At 42.2% G+C, this 21720-nt stretch overlaps 1 pseudogene; it reads right to left on the reverse strand.

Moving 5' to 3' along the window:
• Window positions 1-265: 265 nt before the first annotated feature.
• LOC144760652 (olfactory receptor 5P50-like) lies at window positions 266-19782 on the reverse strand (annotated as a pseudogene).
• Window positions 19783-21720: the final 1938 nt, after the last annotated feature.

A 21720-nucleotide genomic window follows, 5' to 3' on the forward strand; every position in this document is an offset into this window, starting at 1 on the left:
TCACCCGTAAGGGTCTCTAGGCGCTGGGGGCCGTCGGGAAGATTAAGTGAGCTATTGCCCAGAGTCACATGGTGCTGGGCTAACCTGCCGCCAGAGCCGGGGATCGAACCAGCGTCAGTCGCCCTGGCCGCGGCGCCCACCTCTCCCTCTTTGTCAGAAAAATGTGCCACCACAAGACGTTTGCAAAGTCCATGTCCTTCCTCAAGTTTCCTTCCAACTCGGGTGCCTGCATAATTGTGGATCAGCATTATTGGCTTTGAGATAATTAAATATAAGAAATCTTAGTCTTACAAAAGGTATTCTTCAGGGCTCCCATCACATCCTTGTTCCGCAGGCTGTAGATTAGTGGGTTAACATTGGTATCACTACCATGTAGAAAACAGACACCACCTTATTCTCCTTTGCTGAAAATGTTGAGTTTGGCCTTAAATAAATTGATATGATGGTGCCATAGAACAGTAAGACACAAGTGAAGTGTGAGGCACAGGTAGAACATGCTCGATGCCTCCCAGTTGCAGTGCGGATCCTCATCACGGTGAGCAGTATGTACATGTAGGATATGAAAACAACAGTGAATGAACTCAACATCATTAAAGAGGAAAGCGATAAGCGTGCCATTTCACTGATGGAGATATTGGAGCAAGAGAGCTTCAGAAAAGCAGGGTAATCACAAACAAAGTGCTGAATCAAATTAGGCCCACAAAAGGATAATAGCGATAAACAGCCTGCATGAATGAGAGAGTGAGAAAAGCCTCCAACAAATGACCCAGAGATCAGCCAAACACAAACACTCTTCTTCATTGTAATTGAATAGACCAAAGGTTTACAAATAGCAATATAGCGATCAAAGGCAATCACTGCTAGCAGAAAGAACTCACTGCTACCAAATGCCACAAAAAAGAAGAGTTGTGCAACACAGCCCACAAAAGAGATAGTCTTCTTCTCTCTAAGAAAGTCTGCCAGCATTTTTGGGACTGTAACAGAGGAGTAGCCGAGATCTATGAAAGACAGTGAGCCAAGGAAGTAGTACATTGGCATGTGTAGACGACTGTCAGCATAAATGATGATTAGTGTGCAAGAGTTTCCTTACAATTGATAAGATGAACAGGAAGAGTAAAACGCTCAGATGTGGGTCTTTGGTGAGTCCAACAAGGATGAATTCAGTCACAGTACATGGCTGCAGACACAGATATATGCCTGTGGAAATAGCAATAAAAGTATAATTCAGACCAGCATGTTAAGCTCCTTGGTTTAAATCCACTAACATGTTCATTTTTATTAAAAAAAAGCTTTACCTGACTGAATTGCCAATTGTTCTTTAACCGCTCTTGATTCTCTGATCCTAATTTTTCTGGCATATGGGTGTTACATTTGTATTCCTTTTATGTTACTTTTACATTTGATTATCAGATGTTTCAGTACTTAGGGTATTACTGCTACTACTCCGTTTAAACTAAAAATGAGAAGTGAAGAACATTACATAGAATAAGGATCTAATAATATTTGTGTAACTGTTCATCGATCTTAGCAGGTTGTTCAGGTAAGTGTTTCACTCTCCTAAAGCCTCTGCTGTGTCCTTGGACAGCTGCACTTATTCTAAATGGGATACAGTCAATGAACCAGAGAACCTGTCAATCGTTTAAATAAGGAAGACAGCAGTTGTGTCCTTGACCTTAATACCAGATTGTTTGCAGTGTGCATAGATTACTGCAGACTATAGATTGGTGATTTCCCACATTCAGCATCACAGCAGGAGTAACTCCAGTTGAAGTGCCCCTTCAGCCACCATATTTTATGTGTAGGCTGCTTGTATTTCCCTCTATTGATATTGACCAAACAACTGCCCATCACATTTCAAGCAGTTGATAATATTCTCGATAGCTGCAAAGTCAGTATGAGTAGATGCCATCCATAGGGGTGCTTAGACATTACTAAAACTAATGGATGGAATGTCTGAATTATTTCACCCACTGATAATTAACTCAGACTCATTGGGTGCTGTACATTTTGACAGTCTCAAAGTGCTTCAAGGCGCTACTGTGTATGGGAGCAAGGTAATTGCTCTTGCAGGGCAGGTTTAGCAATTCAATGGTGTAACATGTAAGAGCTGTATGGGATGAACTGAGTTCAGTTGGTCGTTTTGGCATCTTCACAATTGGTAGGGACCACCAGCTACTGATTTCTGCTTCCCTGAAGTTTTGATGTGCAGCATCCTCAGATGGGAAATAATGCACCAGGCCCTGCTGTACATCCTTTGCTCCTTTTTCTGCCACAACCTTTCTCAGTGATTGGGATGTAATCAGCACTTAGCTGAACCCAACTTAAACTGTGATAAACTGGAAATGGGTGGGATGAGAATAGAAGAGCAGGAATCCTTACCAAATGGCACTTCAGCTCCCAGAGACAAAATGTGAGACCCAGTCACTTTTTCAGCTCCCCAGGAGCATAGGAGGAAAATTTGTTGCATGATTTTCTGCTGGGAGGCAGGGATATATATGGGTGTATACGTGTGTGTGAGTGTGTGCGCATTTGTGCATGTGTGTATATCTGTGTGTATCTGTGTGTGTGGGTTTTGGTGTATGCATGCACACATGTGATTGTGCTGCTATCAATAACAAAGGTGACACTTCTCAATAACCTGATCCTTATCACCTAGTCCCTACCATGACAAACAATGAGCAGCAATGCCAGGAAAGGGCCCATTTCTGTCACCCTCACATTGTCTTAGGAAGTCTTGCCTTAATGTAGGTATAATTGATATGAAGGTGCCCACTTGCATCACACTGGCCGTTGACTGCTGGCAGTAATTTTTTTTTTCAATATTAATTACTTTTATTTAACAGCATGGTGCATAACAAATATAGCAAAACCATTAGAGAATGAACCAACAGAACGTTAGCGGACACAGCTACTCAATTTACATTTGGTACCTTTGATAGAGATCGCAGGTCACCCGACCAATAATTTTATCATATACGTTTCGGGCCCATAAACTTCAATTCACCATATACATTAATCAGGTAACCTTACAACACTACTACCAGCAACCCTGATTCCTTCCTATTTATTTCTAGTGTACCCGACTTACCAATCCACCGTTACGGGTACCTATGACCACAACGGATCAGGGAGCTAGCTGTAAAAGAAAGGCAGGCAACACAAAATACCAACTTTATATATCTTAATATTCATTAAATGAACACAGACTACTGGGAAGTTTTAAAAGTTTATCTTAGAATTCAGATTCTGAGAGCATACAATTTACAACAAGAATGCAGTCTATAATCAGGATAATGAAGAGCACATAACTATATAGAAAGAAAATTAAGGCAACCATTTATGAGACGATAGGAAGGTAAGAACAGGGAACTTACTAAGCAGTAAAATCAAAAATGAAATTCTTCAGAATGAAATGATTATAGCTGAACGAAACTTAGGCACAACTGGAGTTTACTACTGGGAAATACTTAAAAGATAGGACGAGAATTTTGGAAAAATCCTATACACCTATAGGAAGGGTGAAAAAATGGAACACGCTATGATTCTAACAATACCACTTCAATCAGGTTTCAGGAGAAAATTATAGAACTGTATCTATATCTCATAAACAGTGTGGAGAGAATGTATTCTAAAAGGTAGGGAAACATAGGAACATGCAAAAAAAACAAATGTCAAATTTCTCATATAGTAGATTGCGAAAAGCATGGAAAATTTACGTATGCAAAGGTATGTCTTTATTGTAGCAAAAGACAGAAGAAGAGAAGGTGCGGAATAGGGATTTCAGCACTATATTTACCTAGAATGGTGTGCAGACCAACCCTGGCCACGGATCAGTCAAGGAAAGGAAATACCACAAGGAAGGACAGTCATCAATGGACAGCAGGTGCAGAATGGACACCCTAGGACAGGACAGGAAAACCAGATTTGGATCAGGACAGGACCACCAAGGCACGACCAGCACCCGCAGTTTGGAAGCAACGCCTGCGCTCCACCCTCTCTGCAGCTATCAGTCAGAACCCCGATTGGGTTAGCGAACTCCCCAGCAAAGTGCTCCGCCAGCACTTAAGGTTTAGTAAAACCTTTGAGTCTATGGTCAAATTCGGACGGAGTGCTCCGCAGCGCTCTGTATTCAATCACCTATTGAGTGCGTTGGGTCAGTGACAGGTCAGCTATTCGGACAAGTCGGACAATTTCTCTAGCTAAACCTAGGCTAGTTATACTGTTTTCGGGTCAGTGTACCACCCCCCAAATGTTGCAAGTGTCAGAATTCCCAATTTCGATTGGTCCCCAAGTAGGATAGGTTAGCACACCAATCAGAACAAACTTCTACAAGCCTAAATTAACATTTTCTGAGACCGCCTAGCAGGTTTGGGGTTCTCACGATAGATTTGACAGAATACAATAGAAAATAACATTTGTTGCTAATGTAGTACAATTTAGTTTCTCCGGCTGGGTGAAGGTGCATCTTCCCAGGCACGTCTTGGCAGGGACCTTCAGTTGGCACTTGGTCAATGCCACCGGCAGAATACTGTCATGCGCAGAACATCATCTCAATATGGAGTCTTGAGCATTGCATCAGACCCTCAATACCGCGGTACATGAAAAATAAGCGAAAACAAATTAAAACATAGAAATAAATGAATTCACTATATACCATGAATAGCTACTTTATACTCCTTAAATTGAAAAATATACTATGGCATTATAATTAGTGCAACAGACGAGAACACGAAAGCATCTGCACAAAACTTCACCACGTTATGACACAGACATCCATCTTAGAAGCAAGTACGCATGCGCACAGATTCCCACCAGAACTGCGACTACGTCACGTCACGTGAGTGTGGCTAACGCATGTGCAGAAGAAAACCCTCCAAGCGGCGGCCATTTTAAGAACAAGGGTTATTCGAATTAGTAAACACATAGGCAAGCGTCACTAAGATACGCGCACATCAAAAATAAGGGAAATTAGTAAAACGTACAGGTTGAGTTACATTATTATAAGTTATTCGAGGTTCATGAATTCAAGCAAGTCACGTAATATGTGAAATCTTGCTTCATCACCTTGACATAAGAGGATCAAGCTCACCTGTAATGACTCTGGGGATAAACTCAGATCAAGCCAAATCCCGGCAATGAAATGTCCACTTGATCAAAAACACTACATTGTTGACATACAACCACAACGTAATGCCAGGGGAGAGGAAGACAGCCTTCACACTGTCCCTTGAGCCTCCAGTCCTCCCTCACACTTAAGAAGTGCCAGCAGTCCTGCGGTCCTTGTAACTGCAATGCAATGCCAGGGGAGAAGGAAGACAGCCTGCAATGGTGGGGACTTCGTGTCATATGAGCCTCCAGTCCTCCCTCTCGCTTAAGAAGTGGAGCAGTCCTGCAGCACGGGTCATGTGTAGGGATGCGCCGACTCAAAGCCCGGGCCAAGGGCAGGCCCATCCATGCCCATAATCGCCTGGAAGAAGCTGGGCTGGGCCACACCCCTTTCATTTGACTTCTGATGGGGGAGACCCAAGCACGGGCCATGGGCAAGACGAAAACAGGGTCTGCAGAACTGGTAGGAGAGATCATAACCACCCTGGACTCCTTTTTTATTAGAGCAGCTGACTTCTTGTCTAAGGAATTTGAGATTACTGAACAAATCCTCACATTGCAAGAGTTAGGACTCCCCATATACTCCCCACTATTACTAACATTCGAGAGGATGTGAGGGAGGGAAAAGGTCCTACATCCCTCAGGATCACTTTAGCTAGTATTTATTCCTCAACAGGGACAATTATGAGGGAGCCTCTAAAGGACATTAACCCGACTGGAAGGGAATGTAGCATGCCTAATTAACCTCCCGGCAAATGGGAGAAGGGGGGTGTCACGTTAGGCCCCAATAGTACCAGTAACAATAATGGAAAGGCCCCAAGCAGCACAAAAATATGGTGTCGGTGATGAACCAAGTAGGAAGGGACACAATAATCATACATACAATGTTTTACAGCCAATTATGGAAAGGCAAGCAAGATAGAAGATGCTCTCCAGACCCTCCTGAGAGACAATCAAAGGCTTCCCCAACAGACATTAGACCACAAGCCAGGCCCATGTAACCTGCATAGTGCTACACAGGGGGTCTCCAAAGATATAGACACTCCCCCTACACAGTCGCTTCTTCCTGGAGAGCAAGAAAGACCTCATGTGAATAAGCCCTCTCTGAACCCATAACAAGTTGGCGCTCCAAAGAGTGATAACGTCCAACTGATCACTTCACCAGGAGGAGGGAGACAGGGACAGGACAGGCTGTGTCCCATCTATGAGGAGCAAAGGGGCACTTAAAGAGATAGAATTGGTCCGCTGATTTTAGAGGGCTCAAGATCGATGGAGGAAACACAGTCTATATCACATGGTGAACACCTTGACCTACCTCCAGATGCGTGCCCATACGTCATTATCTTAGTCAACACGCTCGAACTCAAACATCGCCAGGAGGAGACAACATTGCAGCTGATGGACAAGTGCTTACATTGGCTCTCTAAATTCATCTGGGGGGATCTCAGTAAGCCTTGTTGTAGTTTGCGTAGCAGCACTACACGTAGCTTCACATAGTATACTTTAAACTTTGCATAGTATAGCTTAGCTGATGACACTGTGTACTTGTCTGTACTGTAAAAAAATTGTAAAATAATTGCAAATAGCTTCCTGTACAGAGCCAGATATGATAAAACAAATGTCTCTGTCTTCATATGCTAAAGTGCATATAGTACTTTCACAATGATGAAACTGAAAAATTAGCAATCAGTGGGAGATGTGATGATTTTGGGATCCTCCTTAACCTAGGGAGAGTACCAAACAGATGCCTTGAAAACAAAAACCTCCCTTTCGGACAGTTCCTGCGTTTACGACGTAAGTGTACCAAAAGGGAGGATTATTTCCGTGAGGCAAAGGTTTTACAATCTAAACTTGTGACGCGTGCATATCCATATAGATTAGTGAAAAAAGCCATGAAACGCGCATGGTATTATGATCGCGATGCTCTGCTTACTAATAAGGAGACGTCTGCCTTAGATGATAATGATAGATCACTGACATGTGTAATGACTTTCGGTTCTGAATCTAATAAAATTAGATCGATTATCAAAAACAACTGGCATCTGATTAAAAAGGTCGAACCCCACCTGGCACAGCCTCGCTTTGCATTCAAGAGAGGTAGAAATCTAAGGGATCACCTTGTGAGGGCGTATAAAGAACCACCATTAATTACATTACAGTCACAGTGGGGCTTAGCCCCCATTATTGGACATTACCCTTGTGGCAATTGTACAGCATGTGAGACAACAAAGGCGATGAAAAGTTGTGAATTAAATGGGAAAGAAGTTAAAATGTTTCATCATTCAAATTGTAATACAAGAAATGTCATTTATTGTACACAATGTCCGTGCCAATTGTTATATATAGGAAAGACTACCCAAGAGGTAAAGAAACGTGTCCTTCAACACCAGTCACGAATCAGGTGTAATGTGACCACTGCCCCATTGGTTGAACATTATCATCAGAAGTCACATTCGCCCAATGAAATGTTATGGTTTGTCATTGATGTCATCAAATGTACAAAACGATAACATAATGTAGATCGTCTTCTCACCCTAAGGGAGAATAAATGGATTTGGACATGTGACACGGTTGATAAGGGGTTAAATTCCTTAATCGAATGGCATACTGTGGCTACACTGTAAATCACGTTTGGCTATCAATTATATAACATCTTCACTGTTTGTTTAGTATATATATGGATATTTTGAGTATTTGATAGATGGTTGGCAGGGAGTTAGAGTATTAGATTTGCTGTGTACCTTGTTTATGTGTACAATGGACCCCGTTTTAAGATGGCCGCCATTATGGTGCTGTAATCTCGATATATGATGCCTAAGAATAGTGGTTTTTACCAAAGTTCAATTCGATAATTTGATCGAGATAGGTAGCCTTTCACTGATGCTGTGGGCATTCTATGATGAATACAGGTTTTTAAATGTAATGACCGATTTCATTAACATCGATACAAAATAGGCGTCTGACGTCATGACGTTAGAAAGGTTAAGGGTTAAGTACATGGAATGCCGGGATCGGCATTTGTGGATTTACGAGTGGAGAGGAAAGCGAACGAAGCACCGTCTTACATAAAGTAATTGTCAGGGTCGAGTTACGCGGCCCGTAAAATACAGATTAGAGCTTGTACAATGCCGTAGTTGGTTAATTCAGCGTGACGGGCTTTGACTTTCTAACAAGTTTTTTCGGTTGCAGGTACTATACGCCCCTGATTTGTTCTGGCTGTGAGTACTCCACCTTTGTATTTGAAGGGTGCTGGTCAGTTCTGGTGAAGGAAGTGTAAATTAGAGAGGGTTACTGACATTTAACTCACCTTTATGTATTGATACAGGGCCAACATACATATTTCTGAGGGACATCTAGTAACAACTAGGTGAACTGCAGCTCTTTGTAGAAATATTTTGATATTGGATACTATAATATTCACTGCCCACTGCTAATCTCGTCCCATAATGCTTTGCAGGGCCTTTGGTTGAGATTGGTTTTTTGCCAATAACTGTGCTTGGGGTGGTCCTAAAATGATGGGACCACCACTGAAGTTCAACAAAATGTGCTTTTTGTTTATGCTCTTTGTGTTCAAGGTAACTGCTTGGTGCTCCCCCTAGGTTAGGGGAGAACCCAAAATCATCAGCTCTCTCATTGCCTAATGTTTTCATTGTAAAAGTTCATATTTGTGAACTGGTTATATGCTGTTAAGCATGTAAAATTGCTTTTTCAAAGCATCTGAGAATATTGTTTATTTAGATGCTACGACAGTACGTGCAATTTGCAAAGTGCGAATTAGTACAAACTTTGCATGCTGCGTAGTTTTAAGCCCAGGGTTAGATCTCAGACTGTCTAACCATATTATATTAGTGAGAGGGGTGAAATGGGTGGGTACTGGTACAAAATCTATAGGGGGGGACTGTGTTGTGATACATTTTAAAAAGCAAAGGCTGGTAGAGCCCCTGTTGCATGTATTACCAACTGCGCCCAGCCTTGAATCACAGATTTTTTCACTGCCACTTGGCTTCTTTTACAAACCTTTCGAACTCCTAAGGCACACTATCAATCTAAAGGCAAGGCCCCTACCCATCTTGCACCCAAAGTTGGCATTTTTGTACTTGGTCAACGATGCCATTGAAAAATATATACAAGCTTTCAAGTGACCTAGAGGCGTGTGACTGACTTACTTGTAAAATTGTAGCATTGGCCCGAATACTGCCCTCCTATATAAGATAACATCTACCCTGGTTCCCGAAAAGAACATCTTGACTTTTAATCCATGTAATATAGTGGGTTTTAGGTTGAAATCAGAGGATCGTGAATGGGCACAAATTGTTTCAAATTCTGACATGATGTGCCTACAAGAAACCTGGGAGTTGAAAACGATCAACATAGATGGGTTTAGAACTTATTGGATAGTGGCCGTAGCATCAGGTACAGGCCGTGCAACAGGGGGGCTGGTTAGTTTAGTAGCTGCAATATTGGGATCAAGGTAAAAAAGTTTACAAACACATCAATATACTATCACATTCTTTTATTTGAAGGTAGACAAGGAAGGGATTGGCTCCTAATTGTCCTGTACAATAACAACTTTGCTACTGACATGGCTGGGGTAATAGACTCAATTGAGAAAGTTATAGACACTACAGGAAAGCAAACTTATTCCAATAGATATCCTATGGCTTGGGATTTTAATATTCACATGTGTAAAAGGTAGCAACTTACTGTTTGTTGTATCACGGATGATCAAGGAGACCCGATTTGCCACTTCATTCATAATGATTACGGCACTTTTTGAAATAGATTACTATCGATCCATATCTTGAAGATAACAAATTCAGTAGATGACAACACAGGCCTATTAGACCATACTTTTTTCACAGAATCTTTCAGGACAACAATAGATTTCATCTTAGCCTCTGAATACATAAGTTTGGTATTGTGGCACTTACCTCTGCATAGTATTTATACTTGAGCAGCACCATGGTAATAGGACCTGGTGAAGAGAATGTTTGAAGCCATGGTCAGTTGATGTAGCACAGCCTTCCTGGATGGATGAGACCTTTTAACTTGGTTTAAACCTTGCTTCTCACTCTACGCTGGGTTCCTCTTTATTTAATATTCTTCTATTTTACATTAGCGACGAGCGAAGGACATGAGCCCAGCATATTATTTTGGTTAGATCCAAGGTCCCAACATCATCATTTCCTCAGCAGACGACCGCAGAAGCGCACACTGGAGGACTTCCCTTCACATGCCTAGTCTGAGTATCACCTACTTCAACTGCATACATGAGTCTGATTTCAAACTTGACGTACTGTCATTAACTAATTTACCTAATGAGATAGGACTTAAAATTCCCTAGGGACATATGGGCAGATTTATGAAGACCTTGCGCCGCCGGTGCGTCACTTTTTCCCATGTTAAAAATGACGCACCGGCGGCGCAAGGCCTTCATAAATCTGCCCCATAGTGAATAGCGTACCCGGTACTGGGAGTATTTGTAGCGTAAACTTGCTACCTTTTATTAATTATATTTGGGGTTAGGAGGTTTTGGTCCTTGCTTATCCCCATGTTACATATTCAGAAGCAAAGATCTTACCACATGAGACTGAGTCAACGCTAGTCTCTTTGCAAGGCATTGTGAATGTGCACCTCATTGTTCCTGGCTTTACCAGTGCGAACCCTCTCACGATACATTTGCAACACGCGTTTCATTTTCTCTGGTTTCATCATCTTAATGACGTGATCCCAGTCAACCATTGACGCCCACATGCCACGCTGCATTTTGCATGCAACGTACTATTTGTGGTGGCCATATTGGTAAAGATTGAAGTAATTCTCTTTGAGTTTCTTGCCTGCGGTGAAACGCAAACCATACGTGTTTGACACAGAGTACGTTTGGAATACTTTCCTGCCGATTTCAGACGGACAATTGATTTTACACCATTAAAATTATTTATGCATGTTATGCTCTTATGTCAACTCATTGAATCACAGTGATGCTCACACTTACTGTTTCATTACGCACAATTCTTCAATATATTGTGATACAGTGATGCGCACACTTCAGATTACATTTCACATCTACTCGGAATTTCAGTGATGCTCACACTTCTAATTACATTGGTCATTGACTTGGAATTTCAGTAACTCCCACATTTCTTCCCCAGTAACAAACATTTCTATTTGATGTCAGTTGTTTTACATGAATAATTTTTGCGATGCTCACATGTTTTATAGTAACGGGTGTTTGTTCTATTTAAGGCTATTTCCATTTGAGCAGGTATTTATTGATTTTCATGTAAAATGCTGTCTTTTCACATATTGAACATTTTACTGTCTATTGATCTGGCACACTAATATTGTATATTTTTGTTGTATTATTAGGAGTATTTTTTTGTATTTGCTTATTTACTTTACCATGCAAAATGTTATGTAACCTCCATTTTTCTAAGATCTCCTGGGGATCCTCTCATCAAATGGCAAAAAAGGAAGACGATGTTCGAGCGATATGAAAAGGCTGTGGTACCTCTCTCAGTGCTGAGAGAAAAACAGCTCTTCTGTTACACTGTTTAGGATTGGAAGGGCAGAAAGTGTTTGATCACTTACCAGAGATAGTGGGGGCGAATTTAAACAAATTTGAAATATGTATGTTGAAACTTGATAGACATTACTTACCTAAAGTAAACACTGTTTTGGAGCGTTATCATTTTGGTTGCAGGACTCAAAAGGATGGAGTCAGTAGAAAATTATGTCAGTGCCTTAAGAAAGTTAGGTTTATCCTGCAAGTTTGGTGCATTAATAGAGGAAAGAATAAGAGACCAAATTATGCTAAGCTGTAACATGTAAAAAGTTAGAGATGATTCATGGCAAAGAAATGATCCCTCATTAGATGTAGTACTTATAAAGGCAAAACAAATTAAACACTCGCTGAAATGTGTAGAAGTCATTGCAAAACATGAATCTAAGGGGGATGTAGTTCAGTTGGTAAATAATTCCTGTAGGGAAAAGAATCAGAAGAAAACATACTATTTTAAGTCTGAAAAGAATAATACTTTTCTTCCCAAATGTTATAGATATGGAAAAATTGGTCATCATGCCAGTGACAAGAAGTGCCCACACTTAAATCTATGTGCTCGAATTGTAAAAAAGTGGGGCATTATACTGCAGTTTGTAAAGCCAAGGTTTACAAATGGAAAGTTAATGCAATCTCTCAAGGAAATAATAGTGACAGTGAGGGATGTTCTGATTTTGATTGTGGCCAAATTGTTTCGCAAGTGACCTCTGATAATGAGAAAGGTCCCCTGGATGAGATAATAGTTGAAGGAAATAAGGCTAAAGTGTTATTTGATTTGGGGGCGAAGATCACTATTGTTTCCAAGAATTTTATTTATGCTTTCTAACAGACAATATCAAGATATTGAAGCATGATATCAAACCCAGTGCTTATGGTGGAGCGCCTATAAAATTCCTAGGTTATTTTTGGGGTTTAATAAAATATAAAGTAACATATATTTCTGGGAAATGTATGTTCTCAAAAAGGCAACAGCATCTTGAGCTGGTTTCACCAGAGAGATCTAGCTGTGATACTTGTTCCTAATAATGATTCCCCTATCATTTTGAAAAAGGAACATTCAAATAAAAGAAGGGAAGATAGAAGAAGGCATTGATGACTGTTACTCTCTAATGTTAAATTTTCTTTACCTAGAGTATTCCGGAATGAACTAGGATGTCTTCATGGTTATGTCACAGTATACGACTGGTCAGTGGGGCCAATCCAGTCTCAGGAAAAGTAAGAGGAGTGCCTTTTGATGTGAGAGAAGAGATGGAAATGGAGTTAGAGAAACTTAAAGCTGAGGATATCATTGAAGAAGTAGAAGGACCTCAGTGGTTGGCCCCAGAAGTAGCTGCTGGAAAGGCAAATGGAAGTCTGCACCTTTGGCTTGCCTTAAGAGAGTTAAATAAAATACCCCCTTCTCAAGAATTCTGACATGCTCATGCTATTAAAGGGTGTCAAGGTGTTTTCTACTGTAGACCTTAAGTCTGCGTACCGACAGATAATGTTTGATGGGAAGTCTAGAGGTCTAACTTCATTCATAACCACCTTTGGCACATACAGATTTATCAGATTACCATTTGGGTTGGTGTGAGCAGCCTCAGTTTTTCAAAGAGCTCTTGAAAACGTTTTGTAGGATCATGAAGGTGTGAAGATTTATTAAGACGAGGTTTTAATTTTTGAAAAAGATTGACCCCCCGGGGGGCAGAAAGCCCACTAGACGCCAGGGATTTTTTTTGGGCAATTTTAATTAGGGTAGGGGCTGCCCAAAATGGGATGCCAATGCCCCCACTCCCACCAAAATTACAGCCTTTCTGCCACCCCTGGGAAGCAGATGGGTCAGTAACCCCCATCTGCCCTCCCGGGGGGCAAAAAGCCCCTAGATGCCAGGGATTTTTTTCTGCCAATTTGAATTAGGGTGGGGGCTGCCCAAAATGGCATGCCAATGACCCCAACCGTCCCACAAAATTGACAGTTTGATGTCCCCCAGGGAGGCAGATGGGAGCTGTAGCCCCCAATCTGCCCTGCTGGGGGGCAGAAAGCCCACTAGAAAGGTGACCCCCTTGCAAAATTTTGATGTAGTCTCATTCCATTTTTGGGCCCTTGCCTGTCGCGGGTACTTGGGCCACCCACACAAGTGAGGCACCATTTTTATCGGGAGATCCAGGGGAATGCTGATTGGTAGGAAATTTGTGACAGCCCGGTGATGCCACAACTTTCCCACACAAACATTCTTTTTTCAGCTAAATTTCAATTTTGCAGGGAATTCTGGGTACGGAAACTTTTGGGGATCCACGCAGGGCATACCTCCCTGAAATCCCTCGAGTGTCTAGTTTTCAGAAATGTGTGGGTTTGGTAGCTTTCCCTAGATGGATGCCAAGCAAGGGGCCAAAACCCAGGTGACCCCCCTTGCAAAACCAGGCCGTTTTGTGATAGGCAATTTTGAAGTCGCCTCAATACGTTTTGGGCCCTTGCCTGTTGCGGCTACTCGGGACTCCCACACGAGTGAGGCACCATTTTTATAAGGAGACCTGGGGGAATGCTGGATGGTATGAAATTTGTGTCAGCCCGTGATGCCACAACTTTCCCACAAAAAAATGTGTGAACAAATTGATTTTTTTCAGCTAAATTTGTGGTTTGTAAGGGAATCTGGGTAAGGAAGCATTGGGGGATCCACACAAGCCATACCTCCTTGGAATTCCCCCGGCGTCTAGTTTTCAGAAATGTGTGAATTTTGTAGGTTTCCCTAGATGGCCGCCAAGCACGGGGCCAAACGACCAGGTGACCCCCATTGCAAAACCAGGTTATTTCGAGATAGCCAATTTTGATGTCGCCTCAATATGTTTTGGACCCTTGCCTGTTGCTGGTACTTGGGACTCCTACACAAATGAGGCACCATTTTTATCAGGAGACCCGGGGAAACGCTAGGTGGTGGGACATTTGTGACAGCCCGGTGATGCCACAACTTTCCCACACAAAAATGTGTGAAAAAAGTGATTTTCTCAGCTAAATTTGAGGTTTGCAGGGGATTCTGGGTAAGGTAACGTTAGGGGATCCACGAAAGTCACACTTCCCTAGCATCCCCTGGGTGTCTAGTATTCAAAATATATAGATTTGCTAGGTTTCCGTAGGTGCCGGCAGAGTAAGGGTTCAAAAGCTGCAGGTAGACACTTTTCAAAATAAGGGTCATTTTTTCACTATGAAAATGTGGTGTGTCCACCTTGTGTTTTGGGCCATTTCCTGTTGCGGGCACTAGGCCTACACACACAAGTGAGGTACAATTTTTCTATGAAGACTTTGGGGAACGCGGGGTGGGTGGACTTTTGTGGATCCACGCATATTCCAGCACTTTCCACCACAGACATGTGAGGAAAATTCGTTTTTGTATCATTTTTTAGGTTTGTCTAGTTTGTCTAGTTGTCTAGTTTTCAAAAATGTATAGGTTTGCTAGGTTTCCCTAGGTGCTGGCAGAGCTAGGGTTCAAAGACTACATCTAGGCATTTTGCAAAAAAAAAGGTCATTTTTCATTGTGAAAATGTGGTTTGTCCACGTTGCGTTTTGAGCCATTTCCTGTCGTGGGCACAAGGCCTCCCCACACAAGTGAGGTACCATTTTTTTTTTAAGTTTTATGAAATTTGACAAATGAAATATACCAACACAAACAAAACATTACATCGTAAAATCAAAAATACAAATCAACATAAATACATCTCCATCCATATTGTAGCCGTTGCTCGTGTATGACATAGTGATATAGACATCATCAAAGACCATCGCTGAAATCTTCCAATGCCAACATAAGCCATAACTCAGTACTTCCTCATAAGAAAACAAACAATCAAATCAAAATACAGAAGAAAAAAAACAAAACACACAAGAAAATAAAAAAGAATAATGGCAAACTTATATCATTGTCAACTACAGATCGCAGTCATTGTGTAACTTGAATACACGTAGACATATTTGCAGGATCCCCGCTGCCGCTCTCTCTACATACCCTGCCCCCCCAAGCCTCACACGAGTCAATCACTTACTCGGCCTCATTAAGCAAATATTCTCGTAACGGCTCCCAGACGTCTCTTGGTCTTGAACTAAGGGGCAACTACTCCGCATAATTGTTAAGGTTATCTTGGCAATACACTAAATCTTTCAGCCACGCCTTGAGTGCAGGATGACGCCTATTCCCCCACGTGATCACCAACCTACGTGCCGCCATTAGCAATGCCAGTCGCACGAAAGTACCCTTCACCCCCTCACATGCGGCGCACAGCACAACAGACACACCAGGGGAGTACTGGGGAGATCTGCAGCCACCATTACTCTCAAACAATTCACCACCGCATTCCAGAATTCTGCCACTTTCCTACAGTTCCACGCCAAATGCATAAAATCTGCATCATCTTGACCACACCTGTCACAACAGGCAAACTCGCGCAGCCCATATCTATGCAGTCGCGCCGGGGTGTAGTACACTTGATGAATGTATTTAAAGTGAATAATCTTTAGATTACCATTCATACAAACTTTCCCCGTTAATCCGCAAATATGTTTCCAATTATCTTCTGAAATAGGGCCAGGCAAACACTCATTCCATTTGATCCAATTCTTATTGGCTACATCAACCGTTTCTTCTGTAATAAGTTTATATAGTTTAGATATCAGCCTCTTATTGGTAGGTGTGGTAAGAACAAATTGTAGAGATAGCAGAGCAGAAGGCTCATCCGGAAAGGTGGTGTAATGTGCCTGAGCCGCATGTCGCAACCTGTGAATCGCATATCTGAAGAGAAGCGACTGACTACTAACATACTGTAGATCCTCTTGCGTGACAAACAAACCGTTTGGGTAGATATCCTGCATGTGAGAAAGACCAGCCTCCTGCAATACCCTCATAGATGGGGCTTCATGCGTAACAGACATGTGTGCATGATGCTCCAGATGCATACCCGGCGCATATAGCGGTGATTTCTGTGCTAGCTGCCCAATTCTCCGCCAAGCAGAAACAGTGGCGTCAACCACATTGATCTCTGATTTAGGAGTACAAAGTGAATGATGAGTGACCACGCTGTGCAGCGGGATGGGAGCCACATCACCCTCCTCCACTGCAACGTGCAGTGTAAAGGCATGCGGCCTGTACTAATAATATAAATATTGAGCCTGCGCACTGAGATGATACGCATACAAATCCAGCGCTGCAAATCCACCCCTCTCATACCCTTTGGTAAGGATCGACTACTGTATCCACGCAGCTTTGCCACCCCACACCAGCCAAATCAACTGGCTACGGAGATTCTTAAAAAACTCCATGTTGAGCATAATCGGCACATTCACAAACAAATAGAGAAATCTAGGTAATACAACCATTTTAATGAGGGCAATAAGGTCCGCCAGAGACAACGGTAGCAAAATCCAGTTATCAACCATACTTAAGATTTGTGCCATTTTTTAATGTTTTTATTTTTGGATTGGCACCGCTTGTGAGTTAAGTTCTGTAAATTGCTGTTAGTTGCTTTTAACAAAGACCTGATTAGACGCAGTAAAGGGTGTTCCTATGTGTCGGAGGTTGGCGACACAGACAGGTTTGCTGGGAGGAGAATTGTTGGGACATCGAGTGGCTCCATTTTGTGTTTTTCACACTCTAGGGCTCCAGAGTTGAGTGGGAGGAAGATTTTTTGATAAAATGATGGCCGCAGCTTGGACGCATCTCTGGTCTGCTAAAGGTGCACCTAAGGCAAGCCCGTCTGTGCCAGCCTGTATCCTGCCCGCGGTCAGCACCAGCCTTTATGCTGGTTGTACTTCAGAGGGTGGGACTTGGACCTACATGTCAAAGGAACTTATAGGTATGAGAGGGGGGATTTGATGGGGTGTGGGCGTATTATCTTGGATGCTTCTGGTCCTTTCTCATGTGACAAGTGTAAACACATTTTTGTTTTTTGTTCCCTCGAACCACCTAGTCATTAATAACGCAGCCCCAAAAAATAGTCAAAAGGAATTGAAGGCAGTATTGATTAATGTGCGTTCTCTGCACAAGCACACTTTAGATTAGGCTCCTCCATCGATGAGCTTGTGAGCTACTGGTAGCTCTCCAGCTACTTAGGAGTAGCTCTCCTCTGTGTAACCCAACCTTATAAATAAGAAGCTGTTGCTTGGTTGAATTAATATATTCATACCATCACTGAAATGTGTGTTTTAGAGACGTAAATGTGTGTATTTTCAAAAAACTCATAAGCTGACGTTTGGAGACAAATGGTTGAATTTACAAAATATATTTAAATCTGATGTCTGTACACTAAATAATGCAGCATTGAGGAAACATATTATTATTGTTACTACCTGGCAGCCAGGCGCATTGCATATAGTGCTGTTAAGTATTACCCACAGAGAGGTATTTCACATTGACAAAGTCGTTTTTACATAACAGCTGGCAACCGTGCCTGACAAACTGTTGCAATTACTGTTTGTAATCTTGAAAATAGTGGCCACTCATTTATTTATTTATTTAAAGTTTTGTACAGCGCAAACAAGACCCCAAAGGATATCAGAGCGCTTCACAGTAATGGAGGGGGGAACAAAGTAGGGGAATGTTGAGGGAAGGGTAAGGGAGGCTAACATGATGAGCTAGTAAAATTGTACATAGATTCGAGCAGGTAACGCAAAACCTTAGGAAATAGGTAAAGCAAAGAATCATAGACATTACAATTGTTAGGACACTTCTGGAAGGGCTGCCACCTCCAGATAATTCCCGTTTTTGAGCCAGGTATCCACGTGTTTTGGAAGTGGAGGGCTTTGTGCATCATACAAACAATCTTAAAATGTATTCTTGCTTCGTAGGGTAACCACTTTAGAGATCTTAACGTTGGGGAAATCTGCTCATTTCTTTTTGTGTCAGTGATCAGCCTAGCAGTGGCATTCAGTGAAGCCCTAAGCTGGGCTTAGGTATATTTAGGGAAGCCACAGAGCGATGCACTTCCATAGTCTAGCCTCGGTAGGACAAGTGCTTGGTTCTAAGAATCCTTATTTGGTAGTTCGCACCCTTGCACATCTTACTAATATTTTTCTTCATGTTCAAGTGTGAGTCTAGGGTGATTCCAATGGATTTTGCTGAGTCGATGATAACTGGGGAGCAGTTGAAGGTCGTTAGGTGTTTCATCCAGAAGTTAATTTTATGGGTGTGCTTAGGAGGGGAAATGAGAAGAAATTCTGTTTTGCTCGTGTTTAGCAGATCGTTTTCAGTTAGCCAGTTTTGGAAAATCATCAAGGAGGAGTTGCGTGAGATGAAGTCTTCAGAGAGTTGATTTTCTGATAAAGTTGCATGCCATCCGCATACATATGATATAGAATGTTCATAGATGATAGAACGTTCGCTAGTGGTTCCAGGAAAATGTTAAAAAGTATAGGAGAAAGGGCAGAACCTTGCGGGACCCCCATGGAAACTGCAGAAGGATGGGATAAGGTATGGTTCACCTTAACTCTTTGGGGTCTATTGTGAAGGAAGGAAGAGAACCATTGCAGTACCAAGCCTAAGAGGCCCCTCCTGTGTTCCAGAATAGCAAAACGTTTGTTGTGATTAACCTTGTTGAATGCGGAAGAAAGATCAAGGAGGATCAAGAGGCATGATTTGTTATGGTCTAGCATGTTTAAGATATCATCAATTATGTGAATGAGTGCCAATTCAGAACTGTGACCACTCCTAAAGCCTGATGGGTATTGATCCAGGAGATTGAAAGTCTCGATATGCGAGCAAAGTTTCAATTGGACTCATTTTTCTAAGAGCCTAGCCAGAGTAGGGATGGCGGAGATGGGACGGAAGATCTGTCTGGGTCAGTTTTTTTACCTTGAGATAAAGAGGCGTTGACAATTTTAGTCCAGTGGGGGATGAGGGCCTCCTTGATTTCTTTGAAGATAGATGGTGGCAGTGGGTTACTAATACTAAAGTGGTTAGAGGGGTTAATGCTAAGAAGGGTTTTGTAGATGTAATCTTCACTGAGGGGCGAGAAGGAGTTCTTTGTGTCCCTGTTCTTAGTGCTAATACTGAGAGGCTTTTGACTCACTGAGAGGACCAGCTGAACCGTACTCTCAATTGATGTAAGAAGGGCCCTCTTAGCTTCAAGGTCAAGGCTGATGGATTTAGTTTTCTCCATAAAGACGAAAGCCAGATCAATGTAGGAAGGAAACTTGAATGATGAGTCAAGGTGATTGGGAGCTACCACTGATTGCTGTTTGACAATTTCAAAAAAAAATTGGGGCAATTAGAGGCTTGTCTAAGTTGGTCTTAGTCATCTTGATTTTTTTATTGTAGGAGCTCCTAACCAATCTAAGGGTGTTTAAATGATATACATATGGTTTTGATCTCCATAGACGTGCAGCTGCCCTTAAGTTGTGGCAATCAGAGTTAAGGTTGTAGTTGAATCATGTTTGGAGAATTTAGAGGCAGCATTTTTTTTTTGTAGAGGTGCTATTGAGTCCATGATATCAGAGATAGTGTTGTTGTAGAAGTCCATGAGATCATGAACTTCAGTCAAGTCGTCTTGGGGAGACAGGGCATTTTTACAATCGGTAGAAAGACAGTCTGTCTTATTATTCCTGAAGTGTCTTTTCCACTCTTTAATTTTCTTGGGTTGGATCTTTTTCGTTATCACCTCCCTATTGATAAGGAAGAAGATGATGTAGTGGTCGGACCAATCACAAGGAGTAATGTCTAACAATATGATGGTATTACCTTTTGAAATAATGAGGTCCAGAATTTCTACTTTGTTGTGAGTTGGCCAGTCACAGAATTGAATAAGGTCCATCTGTGCTGGGAATACGTTAAGACACATCACCGCTTGGTCATTAGGGTTTTACCAATGAAGGTTGAAGTCACCGAGGTAGATGTGGGATATTGAGTGGTCGTCATTGGAGGAGATCATTTTCATTAGTTGTTCTGTGAGGAGTAAGTTATCGCCAGGAGGGTGGTAGAAAGTATGTAGTTTGCATATTGAGTGGTGGTTACTAAAGATGTTGAGGCAAAGGTATTCAACTACTGATGAGGAGGAACTCTCCATGTAACAGACTGATAGTGTGCTCCGGAATATACAAGCTAATCCTCTGCCCGTTTCATGGTTCTGTCGAGACGGATTATGTCATGACTAGGAGGTCTAATATGGGGGTGGAGGAAGGATGTAGCCAGGTTTCCGTGAGGATTATGATATGCAGCTCATTGTTTTGGATGAGGTCGAAAATATCTGCAGCATGTTTTTATGCTGATCAACAATTGAGTAATGCACATTTCAACTGAATAGGCGTGTGTGATGTAGGCGGCTGTATCATGTTCACTTGCTTGAGATTATTGCTATTTATGACTCTATTGTTGTTAGAGGGTTCCCTGTTTGGGTTGGCTAGAATGGACTGAATTTGGGCCTTAGGGACCTTGCAAATATCTAGAGTGACCGAATAGGAGAGGAGTAAATCCTAGATAACACTGGCCGCAAGTTCAACGTTCATTCTTCAAGGATGGGAGGGGAAGTTGGGGAGGCAAAAGGTTGGGTGAGAGGGCTATCAGTTCATAGAATTCGTGAATAAATAGGTTCACTTGGAGCGATAACTTGTCCAGATGCGCTACCAAGTCTGAGAGTTGATTCAAGGATATGACCTGAGGGGAGGGAACCTACGGTGAGGGAGGACCTCTAGTGATATCTGGATGGGGTAATATGGGACTGCTAGGTTCTTGGAGCAGGGATGCTTTCCTATGGTCATACGGGAGCCCAGCTCGATTGGAAGGAGTGGCAGGGGGGAAGGTTGATAGAGGGCCAGTTGTGGGTTGTAGTGCAGGTGCTCAGTGTGTTAGGATAAGGAGTTATTATTGGTATCAATCTTGTGTGCTCCATCAGAAGGGAAGGCTTAGCAAGTGTGCCCCTGGAAAAGAGAGTATCAGCAGAGAGGGGAGGGGAAATGTCTTCAACGGGTATCTTAATGAGGGAGACACCAAGATTCTGACTTGCTAACGACGAGAAGGGTGGAACATTTAGCCCACAACTCGGTTGAAAGTAAGGTCGCTTGGTTTGCGAGGCTACAATAGGAGATAGAGATTTCTCGAAGAC

This window comes from Lissotriton helveticus, chromosome 1_1 (genome assembly GCF_964261635.1).
Source record: "Lissotriton helveticus chromosome 1_1, aLisHel1.1, whole genome shotgun sequence".
NCBI classification, from domain to species: Eukaryota; Metazoa; Chordata; class Amphibia; order Caudata; family Salamandridae; genus Lissotriton; species Lissotriton helveticus.